The 23921-nt window shown below is 39.4% G+C and overlaps 1 pseudogene; it reads right to left on the bottom strand.

Annotated features, from left to right (window-relative positions):
• Positions 1-8540: 8540 nt before the first annotated feature.
• On the bottom strand, positions 8541-14072 carry LOC126061736 (CCR4-NOT transcription complex subunit 11-like; annotated as a pseudogene).
• Positions 14073-23921: the final 9849 nt, after the last annotated feature.

Below are 23921 nucleotides of genomic sequence, written 5' to 3'. Positions count from 1 at the left end.
CATTGATTTTGGACCCAAGTGAAACAAAATCCTTGACAGCATCAATACGTCCTTAGTTTATCATGATGTTGCTTACTGGTCCAGTTGTAAGAACTTCTGTTTTCTTTATGTTGAGCTGTAATCCATACTGAAAGCTGTAATCTTTGATATTCATCAGTAAGTGCTTTAAGTCCTCTTCCATTTCAGCAGGCAAGGTGGTGTCATCTGGATAACACAAGATGTTCATGAATCTTCCTTCAATCCTGATGTGGAGATCTTCATACAGTCCAGCTTCTAGAAGTATTTGCTCAGCATACAAATTCATGAAAGGATACAATTCTGATGCACCCCTTTACTGATTTTAAACCACAAAGGATACCCTCGCTCTGTTTGAATGACTGCCTCTTGGTTCTCATAAGCACAATTAAGTGTTCTGGAAGTCCCATTCTTCACAATGTCCATAATTTGTTATGATCCACACACTCGAACGTTCTTGCATAGCCAATGAAACAGAGGTAAACATCTTGCTGGTATTCTCTGCTTTCAGCCAACATCCATCTGACGTCAGCAATGACATCCCTCATTCTATGTCCTCTTCTGAATCCAGCTTTAATTTCTCGCAATTTCCTGTCACTGTACTGCTGCAATCGCTTTTAAATGATCTTCAGCAAAATTTTACTTGTGTATGATATTAATGATATTTTTTGATAATTTTTGCATTCTGTTGGCCCAACATTCTTTGAAATGGGCACAAATATGGAACTCTTCCAGTTGGTTGGCCGGGTAACCGTCCTCTTGGCATAGATGTGTGAGCACTTCAGTGCTGCATCCCTTGTTGAAACATCTCAATTGGTATTCCATCAATTGCTGAAGCCTTGTTTTTCACTGATTCCTTCAGTGCAGCTTGGACAGCTTCCTGCAATACCATCGATTCCTGATCACATGCTCTCTCCTGAAATGGTTGAACACCCACCAATTCTTTTTGGTATAGTGACTCTGCATCTTCCTTCCATCTTCTTTTGATGCTTCCGGAGGGATCAGTCTCTGGAGAAGGACATCATGCTTGGCACAGTACAGGGTCAGCGGAAAAGAGGAAGACCCTCAATGAGGTGGATTGACACAGTGGCTGCAACAATGAGCTCAAGCATAACAATGATTGTAAGGATGCCGCAGGACCCGGCACTGTTTGGTTCTGTTGTGCATAGGGTCACTATGAGTCGGAACTGACTCGACGGCACCTAACAACAACAACAACAAGGTAATCTTTTTGCTCTTTTGGTGAAGGCTTTGGCGAGAATATGTGTTTGATTTTTAGGAGCTCCCAGTTATCTAGTTTCTCTTCTGGTGTTTGTGCACTGTTAGTGCTGTTTTGTATACTGTTTATGCCATTTTTTAAGGCTCCTAGTGTTGTCCCTACTTTTTCTTCAATGATCTTTATCATCTTAGATTTTATATTTATGTCTTTGATCCATTTCGAATTAATTTTTGTGCACGGTGTGAGGTATGGGTTTTGTGTCATTTTTTTGCAGATGGATATCCAGTTATGCCAGCACCATTTGTTAAACAGACTGTCTTTTCCCTATTTAACTGACTTTGGGCTTTAGTCAAATATCAGCTGTTCATATGTGGATGGATTTATGTCTGGATTCTCAATTCTGTTCCATTGGTCTATGAACCTGGTGTTCTACCAGTAATAGGCTCTTCTGACTACTGTGGCGGTATAAGAGGTCCTAAATACACGTAGTGTGAGGCCTCCCAGTTTGTTCTTCTTTTTCAGTAATGCTTTACTTATATAGGGCCTCTCTCCTTTCCATATGAAGTTGGTGATTTGTTTTTCCATCTCATTAAAAAATGTTGTTAGAATTTGGATCAGAATTGCATTGTATTTATAGATCAATTTTGGTAGAACAGACATTTCTACAATGTTGAGTCCTCTTGTCCATGAGCAAGGTATGTTTTTCCACTTATGTAGGTCTCTTGGTTTCTTAGAGCAGTACCTTGTAGTTTTCTCTATATAGGTCTTTTATATCTCTGTTAAGAGTTATTCCTAAGGGTTCTGTCTTCTTGGGTGCTACAGTAAATGGTATTGATTTGGTGATTTCCTCTTCAATGTTCTTTTTCTGTTGGTATAGAGGAATCCAACTGATTTTTTTTTTTTTTTAACTTTTGTTGAGCTTCAGGTGAACGTTTACGAATCAAGTCAGTCTGTCACATATAAGTTAATATACATCTTACTCCTTACTCCCGCTTGCTCTCCCCCTAATGAGTCAGCCCTTCCAGTCTGTCCTTTCGTGAGGGCTTTGGCAGCCTCCAACTCTATCCTTCCATCCCCCCTCCAGACAGGAGGTGCCAACACAGTCTCAAGTGTCCACCTGATATAATTAGCTCACTCTTCATCAGCATCTCTCGCCCACCCACTGTCCAGTCCCTTTCATGTCTGATGAATTGTCTTTGGGGATGGTTCCCGTCCTGTGCCAACAGAAGGTTTGGGGACCATGACCGCCGGGATTCCTCTAGTCACATCCAGACCATTAAGTCTGGTCTTTTTATGAGAATTTGGGGTCTGCATCCCACTGATCTCCTGCTCCCTCAGGGGTTCTCTATTTTGCTCCCTGTCAGGGCAGTCATCGATTGTGGCCGGGCACCAATTAGTTCTTCTGGTCTCAGGATAATGTAGGTCTCTGGTTCATGTGGCCCTCTCTGTCTCTTGGGCTCTTAGTTGTCATGTGACCTTGGTGTTCTTCATTCTCCTTTGCTCCAGGTGGGTTGAGACCAATTGATGCATCTTAGATGGCCGCTTGTTAGCTTTTAAGACCCCAGACGCCACATTTCAAAGTGGGATGCAGAATGTTTTCATAATAGAATTATTTTGCCAATTGACTTAGAAGTCCCCTTAAACCATGATTCCCAAACCCCCGCCCTTGCTCCGCTGACCTTTGAAGTATTCAGTTTATCCCGGAAACTTCTTTGCTTTTGGTCCAGTCCAGTGCAGTTGAGCTGACCTTCCATGTATTCAGTGTTGTCCTTCCCTTCACCTAAAGTAGTTCTTTTCAGCTAATTAATCAGTAAAAAACCCTCTCCCTCCCTCCCTGCCTCCCTCCCCGTAACCACAAAAGTATGTGTTCTTCTCAGTTTATACTATTTCTCAAGATCTTATAATAGTGGTCTTATACAATATTTGTCCTTTTGCCTCTGACTGATTTCGCTCAGCATAATGCCTTCCAGGTTCCAACTGATTTTTGTGTGTTTATCTTGTACCCTGATACCCTGCTAAACTCTTCTATTAGTTTCAGTAGTTTTCTTGAGGATTCTTTAGGGTTTTCTGTGTATAAGATCATATCATCTGCAAATACAGAAACTTTCACTACTACCCTACCAGTCTGGATACGCTTTATTTCTTTATCTGGCCTAATTGTTCTGATATAGGGATACCATTCTGATTCCAGAAAAAGCAATGGTCCGAAGAAGCTAGGTACAAAAAGGTACAGTAAGGCTAAAAAATGAAAAAAAAAAAAAAAGGAAATTTAGAAGCTCAACCAGTGGCTAATATTAACATGAGTGACTGAACCCTTCTCTCCCTCTTTTATTGAGATCAACTGACATCAGGTAAGAAGATTGTCCTCTGGCCCTCCACCCAACCATATCTTTTGAAAGTCAAATTCAGCAAGCCAGGCTTTGAACAGGAAAGAAAAGACTAGCAACTTTGGTTAAACAAAAGTAGCTGGCAGGATCAATCCTGGTCAGGAACTTCCTCATAGTGAATATTTAGTTTTGTGCATAAGGAAATCCTAAAATCAATATAAGATATCTGCTCTCAGTTTCTCTCTTTGACAGTAGATTTCATGGAACAACAGTTTCCTAATAGGTCAAATGTTTGATAAGCTCCAGTTGTTCCTTAGGATTTCAGAGTCAAAGGCCCAAGTTTCTGCCCTTGAAGTTTTATATTTCCTTTTTTTGTAATCACTGCAACATAGTCTTAATCTGATTTATTATCTTGTATTCACCAGATGCTGCAGAAAAGTTATAACACCACTAACTGTAATGTTGCATTTTAAGAGATAAATGTAGTCCCACCCAAGGGACCTATCAGTTTATGTTCTGAAAACAAGACCTAAGGGCTCTATCTCTAAGTTCTTTTTGAAATCTACTGAAAAGAGTTAAAATTATCTTAATTCTATGTAAAAATATACTGTAGTGTTCTGGGGGTGATTTACTAAATTCTGTACATCTTAAGCTCACAAATTAAGCTATATGACACAGAAAGCAGAATACAGAGTCTCCATTATTTAACAGTAATGAAATTAGGGAGCAAACAGAGTTACTGCTTTCTAAGACTCTCTTTCAGGGGAATGACTAACTCTCCTGGATGCCTGGGGCCTGCAACTGACACAAATGCATGGAGTAGACCAGGTATGAGAAAGACATGAGTAATTAATTCAATCAAGAATGACAGTTGCCTAGTTATTGTTATTTTGCTTTTTAAACACTGCATCATGCTTAATAACTGTAAGGGTGAATACAAATCAAAAAGAAGGGGGGGGAAAAAAGGACACATATTCCTGCTCACCCCTGTGCAAAAAAGAAGAGTACCAGTCTCTCTTTTTTCTTTTTTACATTTCTTCAGAATGCTTGCAATTGTAAATTCTCAGTGGCCCTATACTGACAGAGTAGAACTGCCCTAAAGCCTTTCCAAGGACTGGCTGGAGGATTTGAACTGCCAAGGACATTTTGGTTCACTGCCAAGCTCTTCACCACTTCACCACCAGGGCTCCTTTAAAAAATGCATATATATTCTTTTAAATGCCTAAGTAAACTTGCCAGTTTTACAACCCAGGAAGGTTTTCTCAAGAACCTAGGATCCATCTCTTTGAAATGTAACTAACAGAAAGGTAGCACCCCTACCTGCATGGGCCTTTAAGGTAGGTACCAGTTGCTGTCAAGTCTACTCTTGTAGATAGTTACAATTTGGAACTGGTGGCAGACTGGTTAAGAGCTTGGCTGCTAACCAAAAGGTCAGCAGTTCAAATCTACCAGTTGCTCTTTGGAAACCCTATGAGGTAGTTCTACAAACCAGATTCTGCAGTAATCAGCCCTCAAATGGTCAGGACTTGGTCAATAACTGCCAGCTTCCCCAATTTTTTGCCTTCACTCACAACTTGGAATCAGAGAAACATACTCCCCAAACCACTTATATAGGTTGCCCTGCTTCTCCTCAACCTTCCTCCAGCTTCCCATGCGAACAACCTCCAATAAGACCACACCCTAAGCAGCCTTCCTTTTTTTTTTCCACAATTAAACTTTCTCTCTCCACTGCCTGCCTCTGAGTCTCTGTAAAATACAAGTGATGGTGGCTGACTCCTCTGTCATAGCCAGCTCTGAATAAAGCGCTTTTGCTTGTTCTTGAGTGGCCTTTATTTCCACAAATGAAAATACTATAGAAAACTGAAATACCTTGGTGAATTCAGTCAATTACGATGCCACTGTATTTCTCAGATTTGGTAACATTTCCTCTATTGCTAGCAAATGAAATGTCAGCTCTGAATCATTTAATCTTTTCTTTTTCAGCTACAAAGTGATCTTTACCTGCATCAATACCATTTTTCAAAAGCAAACAATTGCTATGCCAATTGCAGGTGAAACATTTACCTCCCCTCCACGCATCAAAGGAGAAATTCAGAATGTCCCTAAGCTTTAAACTGGACATTGAGGCTGACCTGGGTCAAGAAGCCAAATCCCAGCTCTACTGCTTCCCAGCATGTGGTCTTAGCTGTTTACACTCTGCTGTTAGCTGCAGGGTGTTCATCTATAAATCTGGTTTAGTAAAGCCTAACTCTAAGGCTGGAGTAATAATTAAGTGAGATAATACATGAAAACACTCAGCCCATCACCCACCTCCAGGTAAGCATACTGCAAGTGGTGCCTTCCCAGGTTGTACCTATGGTTGCAGTTGATGTTTTGGTTACTGTCTTAGGCTGGGTTCTCTAGAGAATCAAAACCAGTAAGGCTTACAAATATATACAGAGACGGAAATTTACATCAAGGAAACAGCTCACACATTTGTAGAAGCTGGAACATTCCAAGTCCATGGGTCAGGATAGAGGCTTGGTTCTCCTGATTTATGTAGCCGCAGGGGCTGGAGAACCCAACTTTGGCCGGACAGAGAGCAGGGCTCTTGTTCACAGGCTGTAAAGATTGATGGATCCCAAGATCAGCAGGGAGGACCAAAGGTAAGCTGCTAGCTTGAGTACAAAGAACTGGAGGTTAGACGAACAGGAGCCAGCTGCAGGATATAAAGCCAGCAAAAGACCAGGAACCTTGCCAGAATGTCCACTTCTATTCAGTGCAGGCCACCTGACCAACCTCTTACTCATAGCAGATCCTAGTATGGAGGTGATCACATTATATCAAATCTCATCGTGGAAGTGATCATATCACCATAAGACTGCCAAGCTGCATCACAACTGCCAAACCACTGAGAATCATGGCCCAGCCAAGTTGATACACAACCTTGACCATCACACTTACTGTTGTTACAGTTAGCAGAGAAGGTATGTGTCAGGGACAACTCATCTGCCACACTCTGAATCCTACTATTTACAATCCATGACATGTTCAATACCCAAGACAACCAGGCAAACAGTCAAGAGAACATCACCTCCTAAATGCTCTTTGGTCCCCAAAGAATAATTCATCCTACTAGAACTAAAGTCAATATTTATTAAACTGTAGGTGACACATTTTGTAAACCTCGGTATGAATGATGTAATAAAAGTTTTCCAAGGAAATCTACCTACAATTGTTCTAGTTGCTTTATATTCAGTTATTTTTTCCTTTCTGAATTAATTTGCTTTTGAATACAGACTCTGGAAAGTATACTTCTGTGAAAGGGCCTAGTTTAATGGAATTAATATAAAAGAATTCCAATTTAAGAAGTAGTTTAAATATGCATAATCTATTTTAATAACAAAGCAATAGTAAAGCATTAAAACACATTCTTTACAAGTTCTAAGGTCTTTATACTGAGCAAAAAAAAAAAAAAATCATGACATGGTGTCGTTTGCTGCCATTGAGTTGATTCTGACTCATGGGTACCTCCTGCATGTGGAGTAGAGCTGCTCTGTAGGATTTTCAAAGCTGTAGTCTTTTTGGAACAGATTTCCAGGCAGGCTTTAATTCCAAAGCTACTCTGGACAGGTTCAAACCCCTAATCTTTTGGGTACCAGTCTAGCACTTAACCATTTCCACTACCCAGGGACCTGTTCCTGACATATAGTTTTACATTTATTGAAATGATTGGCTACATTACTCATACTCATTACTGTTGAGTCAGTTGCGACTCATGGCTACCCTACAGGACAGAGTAGAACTGCCCTATACGGTTCCCAAGGCTGCAAATATTTACAGAAGCAGACTGCCACATCTCTCTCTTGTGGAGAGAATGGTGGGTTTGGCTGGTGGATTCCAACCGCTGACTGTTTGGTTACCAACCAAGCACTTTAACCACTGTACCACAAGTGCTCCTTATGTACACATATACACTTTTTTTTTTTTTTCATTAAAAATAAAGAACTTCAGTGTAAGGCACTGTTGTCCAAGAGTTAAATGAAGACTAAAAGTTCACACAATACCACCTTGCTCTAATGCTTCTCAAACATGTCCTTCACCCTACCACAGACATGAGGGTAATAATAGCACCCACTCAGCAAACTCTTTGAAATAGTATTCCTCTCAAAGCACGAACTGGCGTTTTTCCTCAAAAAAAAAAAATAAATAAATAAGCAAAATAACTATTTTATATTAACAACAATAATTGCAGAAGAAGTGTCTTGAGAGGGGGAAAAAAAACAAACAAACAAATAGAAAACTATAGCAGCTATTTCGGCCTAGAAAAAGTTTCCTAATACTTCCTGTGTTTTTTTAACCGTCCCAAGGAATACATTTACTCTGTTGTCGTGTAATCCTCATGATAAGAAGGAATAAATTTACAAGTGTGCCCTTGGCTCAGATGGTACTTAATGAGAAGTTAAGAGCTACCTGTACAACTGGGCTGAAGAATCAAATTTCTCTTGGTCCCTTGAGGAATCAAAACAATTGCCTAATGTCACATCAAGGACAGGATCACAAATTTTTAAGAATATCTTAATTTACTCTCATGAAATACATTAGCACTGAAACCTCATGAAAGCTGGATTCAGGGATTATCAGGAGTCTGCAACGTGACTTTTAAACAAAAACAGGCGCTTTGTTCTTTACTGCTCATCTGCTCTTTTGCAGTAATAGTTTTCTGGGATAACCGTTCCTCACACGGACTGCAATGAATAGTCTTGAAAGTGCTTGCTTTGAAAGGAGGATTAACAAACTGGAATGCACACAGAGTAGAATGGCAAGAGGTATGGATAATTATCAACAAGACACCTAAAAGATACAGTTTTTTCAAGTTTTTACCAAAAATTCATCTCAAGATAAAAAGTCATCCAGGAAAGTAAAACTTCAAGTTGATAAAGTATTGTTTATATGCACTACACCAAGCAATCCACTCAGGGTTTTAACAGTTTTAAAAATTATACCACGGTATGGATGAACAATGAATGATGTAGTTTCAATGCGGTATTACTATGATTATTAGTCTCAGAAGGGGTTTCCCCAGTATGCAACGTCTTCAACAACCAGAAAAGGCCAGCAGCTTCTCATATCCTATGGGATTCAATACAGAATGCCTGTACTTCTATAAACAAGTCCTGTACGTTAATAATTTTGTTACAGATCAAGGACTGGAGGAAGACACAGATGAGGTGCACCAAATGACCCTTAAATCGTTCACAAGTAGAGATGAAATTTGATATATAAAGGTGGATAAGTTCGAGAGGTAGATCAACAGCTGTAGTTAGCTGATTTACAACTTCCATTGAATGTAAGGACATGTCCATATTGACCAGGCCTGAAACATACTTGTTTATCTGGTTTGACTGCGTTAATCTCAGCAACATTTCTATAGTAAGTAGAGAGTTGTTTTCCATGAGATCAGGAAGATTGGCTGGAATCAGGCCAATGTGATAAACAAGTCTTGCATTTTTTTCTAAGTCACCAAGGAATGTGCTTGTTGAGAAGATAAGGGGTGTTTGAAGGCTTTGGCCATTATTTGCTTCATCTCTACACCAGTGCTATTCTTAACACACATTGATGTATCCCACTGAATTGCATGGTCAGTCTCTGTTGGATTTAGCCACGTCAACTCATCCTCACAAACGTGGAGTGGAGGTGTTAGACAAACAATGGCCAAAAATGGCTTTCAATAGATGGTTTTGGAACACTGACTAAAGCTTCTGTGTTTTGAGAGACAATCAAGCTGTCAAATCCAGAGTTGGAAGAATCGAGGTCTGGGTCACTGCGAATACTAGGGAAGCTAGCTTTACTCTGGGTTGGAGATCTGAATGACCCTCAGCTAAGGCTACCTGAAGCCCACTTATGTCCACAGACCGGCCCCTGTTTCCAACACCCATGAAAGCAATCTGGAGAGATGTCTTTTAGAAGAATTCCCTTGGTGGTGCCAGCATCAGCTGGGAAAGAAAAAAACTTTTCTGTTGGAGTTATAGGAGGTAAAAATCCTGAGAGTGGTGGCCAGTCCAGCTGCTGGCCGCCACATGCAGGCTTCACAGGACAGGATTGAGCAGGTGTTTGAAACTGGCAACAAAGGGGGTGGCAGCGAGCAAACTGAAGTTGTCAAGGATTTCTTTTTACTTGAATCCACAATCAATACCCATGGAAGGAGCAGTCAAGAAATCAAAAGACACATTGCTCTGGGCAAGTCTGCTGCAAAAGACCTCTTTAAAGTGTTGAAAACCAAATATGTCACTTTGAGGACTAAGGTGCGCCTGACCCAAGCCATGGTATTTTCAATCCCATCGTATACATATGAAAGCTAGACGATGAATAAGGAAGACCAAAGATGAATTGACACCTGTGAATTGTGGTATTGGTGAAGAATACTGAATACACCATGGACTGCCAATAGAATGAACAAATCTGTCTTGGGAGAAATACAATCAGAATGCTCCCCAGAAGCAAGGATGGCGATACTGTGTCTTACATACTTCAGACATGTTGTCAGGAGGGATCAGGCCCTGAAGAAGGACATCACGCATGGCAAAGCACAGAGGCAGCGGAAAAGAGGAAGGCCCTCAACGAGGTAAACGGACAGTGCCTGCAGGAATGAGCTCAAGCATAATAATGACTGTAACGATGGCCGAGGCCCGGGCAGTGTTTCTTCCTGTCGTGCATAGTGTCACCATGAGTCAGAACTAGCTCGATGGCACCTAACAACAACATGCTGTCCTATACCCACTGCCATCAAGTCAATTCCAACTCAGCAACCCTATAGGACACAATAGACCTGCCCAATAGGCCGTCCAAGGAGTGGCTGGTGGATTTGAACTACCAACATTTTGGTTAGCAGTCAAACACTTAACCACTGAGCCACCAGGGCCCCAAAAACACAGTTGGCAGCAGTGGGATTCGAACCCATGACCCCACAGAGACCAGAGCCATAATCCAGTCCCGTAGACTGCTCAGCCACTATACTGCTCATTATACTTCCCTAGTTAAAAGGTAAGAGGCACTGGTGGTTCAGTGATCTTTCCATGGGGGTGATCCTGCTTTGATTCCCAGCCCATGCACCTTATGTGCAGCCACCACTTATCTGTCAGGGGAGGCTTGCATGTTGCTATGATGTTGAGCAGGTGTCCGCAGAGCTTCCAGAGTAAGATGGACTAGGAGAAAGGACCTGGTTATCTACTTCTGAGAATCAGTTAATGAGAGCCTTGTGAATCAAAACTATCTGGTGTTCTTTTATGCACAGGGTAACCATGGGGTGGGGGGTCACTCCTCAGCAGCTAACAACAATAACAGCTAAGGGGTAGGGTGGTGTCTGGATCAGGCTGCATGCTGGAGTCCTTGACTTCTAATCTTTTAATGGCCAGACTGTTGATCTTGGACATGATTCTTCACCTCTCTAAGTCTTAGTTTCTTCTTGAGTAACATGGGAATTATAATAACCGCTTTCCCTAATTTATAGGTAGTTAGAAGATGTTTCCTGAAATGCCTTGAAAATTCTAAGAAGCTATACAAATGAGAGATAGTATTAAACATCTCATGATAAGGTAATTTAACAAAATTTTCTATCTATAAGTTACTTAAACGTATTAATTCCAAACAGTGAATTAAAATATATTTACACTAGCATATGCCCTGATGGTTCTAGCTCATAGCATACCCTCAACTGGACATTGTTGGAGAATCAGGTATTTATCAAGTGCAATTAACATCTCAACCACCCGTCTGTTGGTTTGTCATACTGTGGTAGTTAGCGTGTTGCTATGTATGAGGTTGGAAGCTATGCCAATCGTATTTCAAATACCGGCAGGACCATACATGGTAGACAAGTTCCAGTGGCACTTCCAGACTAAGACAGACTTAAGAAGAAAGGCCTGGTGATCTATTTCTAAAAATCAGCCCATGAAAACACTATGGATCACAAAAGAATATTGTCCAATACAGTGCTATAAGATGAGCCGCCTACGTTGGAAGGCATTCAGGACGACAATGAACTCGAACACATCAATGATGGTGAAGATGGTGCAGCACTGGGCAATGTTTTATTCTGTTCTATATGGGGTCACCTCAGTCACCTCAGTCATAGCTGACTCAAGGCACCTAATAACAACAACATTTAACATCTATTGCATCAAGTTTTCTTTCACTGATGTTAAGGACCATGACCGTGCTTCTCTCTTAACAGTGACTGTCCTTAACAATATGTAAGATGTAGTCAGTGCCTAATCATATATTGAGTTTATATATTGAATTTACTTAGTGGTAGAGGTTTGTATTTCTAGGGCTTCATTTGGTCTCCTATCTGAGCGGCCTTCTTTTATGTCCCATTGTTCTAAATTATAAGAAACGCTGTTACCTACAGCTCCCAACCAGAGAAGGCTGCTGTACAGGACCGCACAAGGGGCTGTACCCAGAGATATGGTAAAAACAGGCTGGGATTATAGGAGGTGACTTAAGTATGGAAAACAGGTGGGTTTAGCTAGGTTATGCAGGCTTCCTGGGGACCGGCCAACTTGCATAATTCTATGGGTTCCAGGGACATAGGGGCTGTTCCTAGGTGTTTGGTACTAGACCCAGGATAATTAATTCAGGTGCATAGTACACAGGAGTGTGAGAACCCGATGAGGGTTGTGGTTGGAGAGTGGACTTAAACAGCTACTAAAGAAGGTGAACTGACTGGCTTCCAGCCAGGGGCTCTAAACTGAGTCAAGACAATATCTGTTTAAAAACTATACTAAAACTGTGGACCAGGCAATGCTTGCCCCTCCCCTAGCAGAACTACAATACTTTGTAGTTCTTCGGGTAAATAAATAAGTGGTAGGAATAAAAGGGAAATTTCTCAATTCAAAAAAGGGCATCTACAAAAATCTCCACAGCTAACATGATACTCAGTGGACAAAGACTGAGAACATTCCCATTAAGTTCAGGAACAAGAACGAGATGCCTACTTTCACCACTCATATTTAACATCATTCTGGACATCCTACCAGAGTAATTAGGTGAGACAGAAGAAATCAAAGGTACCCAGGTAATGAAGGAAGAAGTAAAACTATCTCTTTTTGCAGATGACAAGTATATACATAGAAAACACCAAAGAATCTACAAAAAAGCTATTAGTACTTATAAATGAATTCAGCAAAGCAACAGTGTGCAAGATCAATACATAAAAATAAGCACGGTTTCTGTACATCAGCAATCTGCAAAAAGAAGAAATACTAAAATATTACTATTTACAATGGCATTTAAAAAATAAAATACCTATGAATAAATGTAGGTAAAATCCCTATTTACAAAAAAGTATAAAACATTGTTAAAAGAAATCAAAGAAGACCTGAATAACTGAAGAACATTCCATGTTGGAAGACTTTATACAATTAAGATGTCGATACTACCCAAAGCAATCTATTAATTCCACGCCATCTCCATCAAAATTCCAACAGCATCTTGACAGAAAAGAAAAAGGCAATTCTCCAACTTATATGGAAGGGCAAGGGATCCCAAATACTGAAAGGAACCTTGAAGAAGAATAAAGCAGAAGGGCTCAAACTCTCATACTTCAAAACCTACTACAAAGCTACACTAATTTAAACATCCTGGTACTTGTATAATAATAGACATAGAAACCAGTGGGATAAAATTGAAACTACAGGAATATATCCATAGATATGTGGTCAACTGATTTTCAACACAAATTCTAAATTCATCCAATTGGGGAAGGAAAAGTCCCTTCAATCAGTAGTGCTGGAAAAATTGGATATCCACATGCAGAAGAATAAACTAGAAACCAGCCATTACATGATGTACAAAAACCAATTGAAAATGGGTCAAGGACCTTAATTTGAAAATGAAATTCACAGAAGAGAATATAAGGACTAAGTATTTTTTGGTAGGTATCAGATATAATAATAAAAGGCATGAGCAACAAATGAAAAAAAAGACAAATGGGGCCTCATAAATATTAAATATTTCTGTTCATTAAAAAAAAATATCAAAAAAGTGAAAAGACAGCCTACATAGTGGGAGAAAAAATTTAGGAACCCTATATCTGATAAGGAAACCCTGATGGCCGCAGTGGTTAAGTGCTACAGCTGCTAAAAAAAGGGTTGGCAGTTCAAATCCACCACACACTCCATGGAAACTCTATGGGGGAGTTCTACGTCATCCTTTTGGGTTGCTATGAGTTGGAATCAACTGGACGGCACTGGGTTTGGTTTGGTTTTATATCTGATAAAGGACTAATATACAAAATTTATAAAAACTTCTACAGAGGCAGAGCCAAGATGGTGGAATACACAGACGCTTCCGGAGAGCCCTCTTTACAACCAAGACCTGAAAAAAAAAAATTGAAAAGAATATTATGATAAGCTAGGAGCCCTGAGCTTCGAAGGCAAGCTTAGAAAATGAACTGAGGGGGAGTGGAAGAGACCGTTCAGAAGCAGAGAGGAGTTACCACACCTGAATCGCCGGACGCACTCAGGCACCATTCCTGGTCCGGCAGCGGTAGGTTGGTACTAGCGTTCCACCAGTTTCCTAAGGGAGAAGCAGCCAGCCACAAAGTCCACTCACACCTCCGGAACCTGAGAAGAATGGCGCTCTCGGAAAAGCTAAGTACTTGCGTATATTTTGCCGTGCCCCGCCCCACCCCAAAACCAGCTTCAGCGGCTGAATTCCCTGGGCCTGAGATAGGCCCTGTTGCACCTAGAGCCATCCTCCCAACCTTGGAGAAGGAAAAAATTTGCAATTGGGGGAAAAGATAATTTGCCAGCTCCACTAAGCGGGGGAGCTCAGGACAGAAGCAGGTCCCATCCAGGCATAAATGGCCCATGGACTTTCAGCATCTTTCCCTTCTGCATGGACCTCTGTGGGCCTATTTCAGGAGAATAGGCCCTTGTTGGCAGACTCCAACTGTTTCAGCTGTGTGGTGGAGAGGTGGGTGTTTGATGTTTGACTTTGCTTTGCTTTGCCAGGGTCCTCATCTACCCACATCAGGGGCCTAAGGACTGGTAGCTCCACCAGGTCACCCAGCCACCTGTGACACGGGTCCAATGATAACTGATACCTCCCAGTCCTTACAACCAAAAACACTGGATGCCCATGGTCCGTCTGCAGAACCCACCCACCTGCACCCTCTAGGGAACAGGGACGTGCTTTCCTCAGAGACACTCGGGGGTTGGTTCTCAGCCTCCTGGCCTTGTTCAGAGCGTGATCCCCTGCTGCAATCAGTTACGGGTACATACACCAATCACCCCTGCCCCTCTAAGACTATAGGACAGAGCCTGTACCACACACATGATGATCAGCTACCTGGACACCTGAGCTGAATTCATACAAGAGAAGTGAATGGACTCCTACACTGATATACCTGATAACAGCTCTAGCCATCTGAGGACACGACATCAGAGTTCCGAAGGCAAAAATAATCAAGCTAGCTCACTCCAGCAACCCATTTCAGTATCTCAAAACAAAATCAAAGCAAGAAGCTACGACACATTAAGAAAGCATAAACTAACATAATACCTCACGGATGGCTCGGAGACAACAGTAAATACCAAGTCACATAAACAAACAGACCGTGATCACCTCAACCAGCTCTCAAAACAAAGAATCCAGGGATCTTCTAGATGAAAGTGCATTCCTGGAATTACGAAAGCCAGAACACAAAAGGCATCGGGAAGGAAATGAGGCAATATGCAGAACAAGCCAAGAAACACACAGATAAAGCAACTGAAGAAATTAGAAAGATTATTCGGGAACATAATGGAAAGTTTAATAAGCTGGAAAAATCCATAGGCAGACAGCAATCAGAAATTCAGAAGATTAACAATAAAATAGCAGAAGTGGACAACTCAATAGAATGTCAGAGGACCAGAATTGTGCAACTAGAAGCTAGAATTTCTGAACTCAAAGATAAATCACTTGGTACTAATATATCTGAAGAAAAACCAGATAAAAGAATTAAAAAAAAATGAAGAAACCTTAAGGATCATGTGGGACTCTATCAAGAGAAATAACCTACGAGTGATTGGAGTACCAGAACAGGGAGGGATAACAGAAAATACACAGAGAATTGTTGAAGATTTGTTGGCAGAAAACTTCCCTGATATCATGAAACATGAGACGATATCTATCCAAGATGCTCATCGAACTCCACATAAGACAGATATTAAAAGAAAGTCACCAAGACATATTATAATCAAGCTTGCCAAAACCAAAGATAAAGAGAGAATTATAAGAGCAGCTAGGGATAAACGAAAAGTCACCTACAAAGGAGAGCCAAAAAAAAAATAAGCTCTGACTACTCGGCAGAAGCCATGCGGGCAAGAAGGCAATGGGATGACATATTTTAAAAAATTAAGGAAAAAAAATTCCCTGCCAAGAATCATATATCCAGTAAAACTGTCTCTTAAATATGAAGATGAAATTAAGACACTTCCAGATAAACACAAGTTTAGGGAATTCGTAAAAACCAAAACTACAAGAAATACTAATGGAAGTTCTTTAGTTAGAAAATCGATAATATCAGGTATCAACTCAAGGCTAGAACGCTGGACAGAGCAAGTAGAAGTCAACCCAGAAATGGAAATCCAAAAAAAAGCAAAGCAAGATTATATATATATATAAAAAAAAAACTCAAAACAAGGTAACAGCAATGTTATTATATAAAAGAATACAACATTAAAATGATAAAGAGGGACTAAGACATGTAATCATAAACCTTCCATATGGAGAGGAAGATACGGCGATGCAAAGAAATAAAAGATAGATTTAAATTTAGAAAAGTAGGGGTAAAGAATAAGGGAACCATAAAGGAGACAAACTATCCTACTTATCAAAATAAAATACAAGAAAAAAATAGAGACTCAGCAGAAACAAAAGCAACAACAACAAATATGAGGAAAGGACAATTTATAAAGAAAATCTACTCAGCACATAAAATTAAGTGGGAAAAAGAAAGTGTCAAGAACACACAAAAAAGGACATCAAAATGATAGCACTAAATTCGTACTTATCCATAATTACCCTGAATGTAAATGGAATAAATGCACCAATAAAGAGACAGAGAGTGGCAAAGTGAATTAAAAAACAAGATCTGTCTATATGCTGCATACAAGAGACACACCTTAGACTTAGAGACACAAACAAACTAAAACTCAAAGGATGGAAAAAAATATATCAAGCAAACAACAATCAAAAAAGAGCAGCAGTGGCAATGTTAATTTCTGACAAAATAGACTTTAAAGTTAAATTTATCATAAAGGATAAGGAAGGACACTACATAACATTAAAGGGACAATACGCCAAGAAGATATAACCATATTAAATATTTACTCACCCAATGACAGGGCTGGAAAGTACATAAAACAAACTCTATCAGCTTTGAAAAGTGGGATAGACAGCTCCACAATAATAGTAGGAGACTTCAACACATGATTTTTGGTGAAGGGCAGGACATCCAGAAAGAAGCTCAATAAAGATACAGAAGATCTAAATGCTACAATCAACCAACTTGACCTCATAGACATATACAGAACACTCCACCCAACAGCAACCAAGTATACTTTCTTTTCTAGCGCACATGGAACATTCTCTAGAATAGACCAGGTATCAGGTCATAAAGTAAGCCTTAGCAGAATCCAAAACACTGAAATATTACAAAGCATCTTCTCTGACCGTAACGCCATAAAACTGGAAATGAATAAGAGCAAAGCATAAGAAAAAAATCAAACACTTGGAAACTGAACAATACCCTGCTCAAAAAAGACTGGATTATAGAAGACATTAGGGATGGAATAGAGAAATTCAGAGAATCCAATGAGAATGAAAACACTTCCTATCAGAACTTTTGGGACACAGGAAAAGCGGTGCAAAGATGACAATTCATATCAATAAATGCACACATACAAAAAAGAAGAAAAGGCCAGAATCGAAGAATTATCCCTACAGCTTGAACAAATACAAAGAGAGCAACGAAAGAAACCCACAGGCACTAGAAGAATACAAATAATAAAAATTAGAGCAGAACTAAATGAAGTAGAAAACAGAAAAACAATTGAAAGCATTAACAAGACCAAAAGCTGGTGTTTTGAAAAAATCAACAAAATTGATAAACCATTGGCCAAAATGACAAAAGAAACACAGGAGAGGAAACAAATAACCCAAATACAAAATGAGATGGATGATATTACAACAGACCCAACTGAAATTAAAAGAATCATATCAGATTACTATGAAAAATTGTACTCTAACAAATTCGAAAACCAAGAAGAAATGGATGACCTCCTAGAAACACACTACCTACCTAAACTAACACAAACAGAGGTAGAACAACTAAATAGACCTATAACAAAAGAAGAGATTGAAAAGGTAATCAAAAAACTCCCAACAACAACAACAACAAAAAAACCCTGTCCCGGAAGGCTTCACTACAGAGTTGTACCAAACTTTCAGAGAAGAGTTAACACCACTACTACTAAAGGTATTTCAGAGCATAGAAAACGATGAAATACTACCAAACTCATTCTATGAAGCCACCATATCCCTGATGCCAAAACCAGGTAAAGACACCATAAAAAAGAAAATTGCAGACCTATGTCCCTCATGAACTTAGATGCAAAAATCCTCGCCAATAGAATTCAACAACATATCAAAAAAATAATTCACCATGACCAAGTGGGATTCATACCAGGTATGCAGGGATGGTTTTCAACATTAGAAAAAATAATTAATGTAATCCATCACATAAATAGAACAAAAGACAAGAGTCACATGATTTTAACAATTGATGCAGAAAACGCATTTGACAAAGTTCAACACTCATTCGTGACAAAAACTCTCAGCAAAATAGGAAGAGAAGGAAAATTCCTCAACATAATAAAGGGCATTTATACAAAGCCAACAGCCGACATCATCCTAAATGGAGAGAGCCTGAAAGCATTCCCTTTGAGATCGGGAACCAGACAAGGATGCCCTTTGTCACCACTCTTATTTAACATTGTGCTGGAAGTCCAAGCCAGAGCAATTAGGCTAGATAAAGAAATAAAGGGCATCCAGATTGGCAAGGAAGAAGGAAAATTATCTCTATTTGCAGACGACATGATCTTATACACAGAAAACCCCAAGGAATCCTCCAGAAAACTACTGAAAGTAATAGACGAGTTCAGCAGAGTATTGGGACACAAGATCAACATAAGAAAATCAGTTGAATTCCTCTGCAACAAAAAAAGGAACATCGAAGAAGAAATCACCAAATCAATAGCATTTACAGTAGCCCCCAAGAAGATAAAATACTTAGGAATAAATCTTACCAGAGATGTAAAAGACTTATGCAAAGAAAACTACAGTACACTTCTGCAAGAAACCAAAAGAGACCTACATGAGTGGAAAAACATACCTTGCTCATGGATAGGAAGACTTAACATTTTGAAAATGTCTATTCTATCAAAAACGATCTATACATTTAATGCACTTTCAATCTAAATTCTAATGACGTTCTTTAATGAGATGAAGAAACAAATCACCAACTTCATACAGAAGGGAAAGAGGCCCCGGAAGCACTACTGAAAAAGAAGAACAAAGTGAGAGGCCTTGCTCTACCTGATTTTAGAACCTATTATACTGCCACAGTAGTCAAAATGGCCTGGTACTGGTACAGCAAGAGATGCATAGACCAGTGAACAGAATTGAGAATCCAAACATCAATCCATCCACATATGAGTAGTTGATATTTGACAAAGGCCCCAAAACACTTCAATGGGGAAAAGACAGTCTTTTTAACAAATGGTGCTGGCATAAATCATACCTCACTCCAGACACAAAAACAAGCTCAAAATGGATCGAAGACCTAAATATAAAATCTAAAACAATAAAGATCATGGAAGAAAAAATAGGGACAACGTTAGGAGCCCTAATACATGGCATAAACAGTATACAAAACATTACTAACAATGCAGAAGAAAAACTAAATAACTGGGAGCTCCTAAAAATCAAACACCTATGCTCATCCAAAGACTTCACCAAAAGGGTAAAAAGATTACCTACAGACTGGAAAAAATATTGTAGCTATGATATTTCCAAGCAGCACCTGATCTCTAAAATCTACACAACACTGCAAAAATTCAACTGCAAAAAAACAAATAAACCACTTTAAAAAAGTGACAAAAAACATGAACAGACACTTCACTGAAAAACACATTCAGGTAGCTAACAGATACGAGGAAATGCTCACGATCATTAGCCGTTAGAGAAATGCAAATGAAAACTACAATGAGATTCCATCTCACTCCAACAGGACTGGCATTAATCCAGAAAAGAAAACAATAAATGTTGGAAAGGCTGTGGAGAGCCTGGAAAAATTATGCACTACCGGTGGGAACGTCAAAATGGTACAACCACTTTGGAAATTGATTTGGTACTTCCTTTTTAATAGCTGGAAATAGAACTACCATACGATCCAGCAATCCAACTCCTTAGAATATATCCTAGAGAAATAAGAGCCTTTACACGAACAGATATATGCACGCCCATGTTCACTGCAGCACTGTTTGCAATAGCAAAAAGATGGAAGCAGCCACGGTGCCCATCAACAGATGAATGGATAAATTATGGTATAGTCACACAATGGAATACTACACATCGAGAAAGAACAGTGATGAATCTGTGAAACATTTCATAACACAGAGGAATCTGGAAGGCATTCTGCTGAGTGAAATTAGTTGGTTGCAAAATGACAAATATTGTATAAGACTACTATTATAAGAACTCAAGAAATAGTTTAAACTGAGAAGAAAATATTCTTTGATGGTTATAAGAGGGAGGAGGAAAGGAGAGTGGGTTAGGGGTGTTCACTAATTCCATAGTAGATAAGCACTACTTTAGGTAATGGGAAAGACAACACACAATACAGGAAAGGTCAGCACAACTGGACTAAACCAAAAGGAAAGAAGTTTCCAGAACAAACTGCTTGGAAGGTCAGCATAGCAGGGGCGGGGTTTGGAGACCATGGTTTAAGGGGACATCAAAGTCAGTTGGCATAATAAAATCTATTAAGAAAACATCCTGCATCCCACCTTGGAGAGAGGAATCTGGGGTCTTAAACGCTAGCAAGCAGCCACCTAAGACACATCAATTGGTCTCAACCCACCTGGATCAAAGGAGAATGAAGAACACCAAGGACACAGGGTAATTACAGGCCCAAGAGACAGAAAGGGCCACATAAACCAGAGACTACATCAGCCTGAGACCAGAAGGGCTAGATGGTGCCCGGCTACAACCAGTAACTGCCTTGACAGGGAACACAACAGAGAACCCCTGAAGGAGTAGGACAGCAGTGTGATGCAAATCCCAAATTCTCATAAAAAGACCAGATCTAATGATCTGGCTGACACTAGAAGGACCCTGGTGGTCATGGCCCCTACACCTTCTGTTGGCCCAGGACAGGAATCATTCCCGAAGCCAACTCTTCAGACAGGGATTGGATTGGACAATGGGTTGGAAAGGGATGCTGGGGAGGAGTGAGCTTCTTGGATCAGGTGGACAATTGAGACTTTGTTGGCATCTCCTGCCTGGAGGGGAGATGAGAGGGCAGAGGGGGTTAGAAGCTGGCAAAATGGACAGGACAAGAGAGAGTGGAGGGAGGGAGTGGGCTGTCTCATTAGAGGGAGAGCAATTGGGAGTATGTAACAAGGTGTATATAAGTTTTTGTGTGAGAGACTCACTTGATTTGTAAACTTTCACTTAAAACACAATTAAAAAAAAAAAAAAAAAACAAGAACTGTTTCTTTTTCCTATTCACTTTTAAAGTTCTATCACAGAACTGCATGGCCAAACAATTTTAGACCTGGGAAACACCGTAAGATATGCTTTCTCCTGACACTAGTCTCAAGTTTTTTCTACTATATTTACTGTCATACAGTATTTTTCATGGTGCATTTATTTAATACATAGACATTTCACAATAAATGATGTACCAATGTCTTTTCTGAAACGTATCTGTTACCTTTACCAGACAGTTGAGAGGCAGGTCCCAGAAAGCAGCCCCTGGCCCCGCCCAGGTCCCTGCTCCTCACAAGCTGAATGGCTTAAGCTGCTCCTTATTTTAAGGAAATCAGATAAAAATTTATGGAATATTTATTCCAAAATAAATATTTATGGAATGAAAACAACTCCATTTACAATAGCATCTAAGAGAATAAAATATATAGGAACAAATGTACCCAGAGATGTGAAAGGCTTATACAGTGAAAATTATAAAATACAGCTGAAAGATACCAAAGAAGACCTAAAGAGATGGAAAGACATTCCATGCTTATGAATTGGAAGGCTTAATATAATCAAGATGTCAGTACTACACAAAGTGATCTACAGATACAACAAAACTCTAATCAAAATTCCTACAGCATTCTTTACAGAAATGGAAAAAAACAAATCCTCATTTTTCTATTGGAAGACAAGAGACCCCGGACGGCAAGAGCAATTTTGGAAAAAAAACGAAGTAGCAGGCCTCACATTTCCTGACTTCCAAACATATTAGAAAGCAACAGTAAATCAAAGCAGCTTGGTACTGGTTTAATGACAGACACACAGACCAAGGGAACAGAATTGAAAATCTGGAGATATAATCCAAACCTTTATGGTCAACTGATTTTCAGCAAGTGAGCCAAATCCATTTAAAGGTGAAAGAATAGTCTCTTCAACAAATAGTGGTGGCTAAACTGGATTTCCCCAAGCAGAAAAACAAAACAAGAACCATACCTAGTACCATATACAAAAACTAAATTCATACGGATCAAGGACCCCAATTTAAGTCTAAAACCATACAGTTCTTGGAAGAAAATATAGGAGCAAACCTTCTGGACCAAATTTATTTTCAATGATACATTATCAAACACAACAATGAATGCACAAGCATCAGAAAATATGTAACTGGGACCTCATAGAAAGCTAAATATGCTCATCAAACGACTTAATAAAAATGGGGAAGAGACAGCCTACAGACTAGGAAAAATTATTTGGGAATGATATAAGTGACTGGAGTCTAATATCTAAAATATATAGCAAACTTCTACAACTTAATAACAAAAAGACAAATATTCGTATTAAAAACTGGCCAAAGAACATGGAAAGACATTTCACCAAAGGGAATATTCAAATGGCAGACAAATGAGAAGATGCTCAAAGTCATTAGCCATCAGGGAAACGCAAATCGAAACCACATTGGGATACCATTTCACTCCCAATAGGATGGCTAAGATAAAAAAAAAAAAAAAAAAAAGGGAAAATAACAAGTGTTGGAGGTGACGTGGAGAAATCTGAACCCCTCATTCATTGCTGGTGAAAATGCAAAATGACACAGCCATTTTGAAAAACAGTCTGCTGGTTCCTTAAAAAACAGGAGGTGGAGCGGCTAAATGACCCAGCAATTCCACTGCAGGTATATGCCCTAGGGATCTGGTAGAAGTGACAGAAACAGACATAAGGAAACCTTTTTCATCGCGGCACTATTCACAATAGCAAAATGACGGAACGTACACAGGAATAAAAAAAAAAAAAAACAGGAATTTTTTTTTTTTTTTTTTCTAAATACTACTCAGTAATCCATGAGTTCCTGAAACACCTTGGAATATGAAAGGACCTGGAAGACATTACCTCAAGCAAAGTAACTCAGTCACAAAAAACCAAATATTGTATGTTATCACTTGTTTGAAATGACATGAACAAATAAAAATATACAGAAAATAATGTTCATTAGTGCTTACCAGAGTTGGGGAGGGGGAAATGGAAATTCACTCTCTAGATAGTAAACACTTGTTATTTCTGGTGATGGAAAACCTAACACCAAGTGAGAGTGAAATATATACGGCTTGATGAACGCAAACCATGTCAGTGAAATGTACAGAAGGAAAAAACTTTTTGGTGATGGCATGTAATACATACTTTTAAAACACAAGCAGAAACAACCAAAAATATACATGCAGGTATATATATATATGCATGTAGGCATATATGTGTACACTTAAGTACATATAAGTATATGTAAGTGTATATATAGGTGCCCACCCCAGCCCGGCACTGGGTTTTTTTTTTTTTTTTAATATATAGGTGCACACATACGTGGATATACATCTATTAGACTATGCACATATATTTATATATATATAATAAATCACATAGAGGAAATACTAATGAATATTTCTTAGATATAACGAAAAACCTCACAGAATTCTTTTTCTGGATTTGAAGTTTTAGGACCAGAGCCTCGTGGAATATCTTGGTCCATTGGCATGATATAGTTCATAAAGTTATATTTTACCGCTTAGTTTGCTTAAATAGTGTCT

The sequence above is a fragment of the Elephas maximus genome, chromosome 18 (assembly GCF_024166365.1).
Source record: "Elephas maximus indicus isolate mEleMax1 chromosome 18, mEleMax1 primary haplotype, whole genome shotgun sequence".
Lineage (NCBI taxonomy): Eukaryota > Metazoa > Chordata > Mammalia > Proboscidea > Elephantidae > Elephas > Elephas maximus.
This window is presented reverse-complemented; position numbering and strand designations above follow the sequence as displayed.